This window comes from Diaphorina citri, unplaced genomic scaffold (assembly GCF_000475195.1).
Source record: "Diaphorina citri unplaced genomic scaffold, Diaci psyllid genome assembly version 1.1 scaffold7540, whole genome shotgun sequence".
Classification (NCBI taxonomy): Eukaryota; Metazoa; Arthropoda; class Insecta; order Hemiptera; family Psyllidae; genus Diaphorina; species Diaphorina citri.
This window is the reverse complement of record NW_007384916.1, coordinates 1-3,461: the sequence shown is the minus strand read 5'-3', so window position 1 is coordinate 3,461 and position 3,461 is coordinate 1. Positions and strand designations below refer to the sequence as shown.

General features: G+C 41.9%; 1 pseudogene; it reads right to left on the bottom strand.

Moving 5' to 3' along the window:
- Positions 1-725: 725 nt before the first annotated feature.
- Positions 726-2,674, bottom strand: LOC108254041 (annotated as a pseudogene).
- Between the last annotated feature and the right edge of the window lie 787 nt (positions 2,675-3,461).

Here is a 3,461-nt window from a genome sequence, read left to right as displayed (position 1 = left end):
CCGGGCGGGAATCGAACCCACGGCCTAGCGCTTACAAGGCAGACGCACTACCAACTAAGCTAACTAGGCTGGCAAATAAATGTTTGTGTGTTTGTTCGAACTTTATGCCTGGCCAAACCGCTCATCCGATTGATATGAAACGTTGTGAACTTATTGCTTGCACTCCCGTGAAGGTTATAGGCTATTTTTCCGGTTCGTTTTTGTTAAGCTACGCCGAGCAAGACCACTAAATGGATGAGTGACATTTTCCTACAAGAACGGCCGTGCCTTAACGATTTACTTTCGGGTGGTTCTCAATAAAAAAATAACTAGGCTAGCTGAATGAATATCGCTTAAATCTCCAATAAACAAAACTGATTTCCCATCCTTCTTCATCTTCACTTTGTTTCATTGTTATCCCCATCTCTCTCTCTTCGCTCTCTCTCTCTCCCTCTATCTCCTTCTATTTCTATCTCTTCTCATCTCGTTGAAACTTAATTTTGTCATCTCTCTCTCTCTCTCTCTCGATCTGTTTTTCATTTTGAAAATAAATCTAATAAGAGAGATCCAATCGAAGTGGTCGTGCTACGAACTGCCAAGAGAATCTCGAAATGATCTTGGGATGCTGTATGATAGACGTGGATTGTGATTAATTGGTATTTTGGTGTTGATTTTAGATTTATAATATGCCAAATGCCAATGATTGCCTGAATACCTGATGATATAATCTTAGTCAATAGTCAAAGTAAAATAAATAAACATACATATGTACCTATAATAGGTACTAACTTTATTAACATCAGTTGAAATAAATATACAATTATAGCACCTCCTAAACTTAAATTAAACTTATTTAGAGGTGAGCTTCTCTCCCGACTGACAAATCATGTTGTATATTCCTCTACCAATTTTCCCTCTTCTGAAACTCGTTTCCCTTCTTTTTCCTATGGTAAACCATAGGTACCTACAGGTGCTACCACGCCAGAAGACGGGAAATTTCGAATTAAAATACAGCGTATTGCCAGTTTGTACACGGTGTGACGGTATATTATCCACTTGTTGTTACAGTGAGGGGATGATTTTATTCGAAACGAGATATTCTCAAAAAACCCCTTTTTTTGGCCGCCATTTTGAAAAAAGGCCGCCATTTTGTTCGTATAGATGGTTTTCAGTGTCACCCCTTCCTAAAAGTTTTATATGGTTCAAATGAAGGTCCATGCCAAATTTGGTGCTCTTCTGACGAAATGCAGCTTTTTTGACGTTGGGCCACCGACTAGGAACCTCAGGGTACGTCGGAAATCGGGCCGTCTCAACGTGCGGCACACTCTTGAAAGTCGGATAGAGAGCCAACTGGTCTGTCCGCAAGTTTCTGCCCTTGGAGTAGCCGTTCCAATGATTGCCGGCAACCGATATGCGATCCCCAACCGTTAAATCCATTTCTGACGAATGCCGCGGCGTGTGGGGCAGAACGGCAATGTGAATTCTGCGGAAAATATAGGCAAAGGCTACGTCAAATAATTGTGTTTTCAGTAGTGATAATTTCATACCTTGAAAACTGCTGTCCAAAATTGACCTTAAATTTTAAAATATTGTGTTGAAGCCGGTTGAAGGCTTTGGCAGGACGAAAAAAATTGAAATTAAAGCCATTTCTGACGAATGCCGCGGCGTGTGGGGCAGAACGGCAATGTGAATTCTGCGGAAAATATAGGCAAAGGCTACGTCAAATAGGTAATTGTGTATTCAGTAGTGATAATTTCATAGCTTGTAAACTGCTGTCCAAAATTGACCTTGAATTTTAAAATATTGTGTTGAAGCCGGTTGAAGGCTTTGGCAGGACGAAAAAAAGTGAAATCTCAACTAAAATGTCGAAAAGTTAGACACCACTTAGACGACAGATCAAAGTAAAATTTCGTGAATTAAGACACCGTGGTGCACCGCACCGCTGCAAAATTCACCTAGACATCGCTACCAACCACGAGCAACGTAGCTTAACGTATGGGGAGGAAACCAGTTGATCCCCAAAAACCTTTTTTAGCACCAGTTGGGTCCCAAACTTGCGAGCCCGTGAGTAGCTCCATTCTTTGGAGTCCAGGATGAGGGTTCTCCGAGTGGCGTAGGCTACGATGAAACAGTAGACCACATGGTGCAATTGACACCCGTAACCACAGCCCTGTGAAAGAAACACGGAAAGTTGTGAGTGAAATAGCTGAGTAGTTGTTGTTAACTTCTGCAATAATGCTCACTCCTCCCCAAGGCTAAGGAACTCTGCCACCTCAGCAGGATGCATCCAGAGGTCACGAGTAGTCCGTATACTTGGTCAACAAGAGAACACCAGAAAACAATCGGGGATATTTGCAATTGAAACAAGAGAGCAATTTTTTTTATTGACTCTGAAAATCAAGCCTGGGACCTTTTGCTCATCGTTAACTCAGAACTAACTCAACTTCCTTTGTTTATTTTGTCTGTGTTGTGTTGTTTCTGTTGTTTATTTTGCTTATACTTACTTTGTTTAGCTCGCACACCAATTTCCTGGCAGTTCGACAGTCGGGAGGGTTTTGTAGATATTCGAGTCGTCGTTGTACAAGGTCACTGAGATCCAAAGATTCCTTCAACCTCCAATCATCAAATGAATCTCTGGCTTTTAGTGTATCTAACACATGAAGTAGAGATCTGAAAACAGGGGCAATCTCCATTCATCAAAAGAATCTCTGGCTTTCAAAATGCCCAGGACATGGAGTAGAGATCTGAAAACAGGGGCAATCTCCATTCATCAAATGAATCTCTGGCTTTCAACATGCCCAGGACATGAAGTAGAGATCTGAAAACAGGAGTTATAAGGATAGGTATCTAGGCATATCTCATTGCTATAGCTAGGGGTGATAGTACAATGAATGCACCAGTTGCCAATGGATCACTGAAGTTAATCAACGTTCCGCGTGGTTCATATCCGGATGGGTGACCATCTGGACAACTGGATCCTGCTGACTTTCAGCCCCCTCACGTTGAGTGAGTTTAATGTGGCTCCAAGTCAAGGGGCCAAATGGAGGGTAAAACCCCCGTCACTAAAAAAACCTTATACCAGTGACGTAAAACTATAAATAAGAAACAACAACAACATGTCTGACTAGGGGACGTTAAACAGAGAGTAGACTAGCGTCTGGCTGTGGGACTATAAACGGTTAGGAGGAAAGCTAACCCTAACCAGCCTAGCAAGCTGGCAGTTTCAAAGGGTTCTCTCTGCTTTTAAAGACCAAGCACAAGTCCTCACGATGGTTGAATGCGGTTCAAGGCGAGCCAGCCACTTTAACATGGCTAGAGCTAGAGACCATCATCCCGGTGGATAGCAGATACAAAAAGATATCTTTATTCTGCTATTGTCATTTGGCGAAAGCTAAAGTCCCTAAAACAACAACAACAACAACAACAACAATAACAACAACAACAACAACAACAACAACAACAACAACAACAACAACAACAAC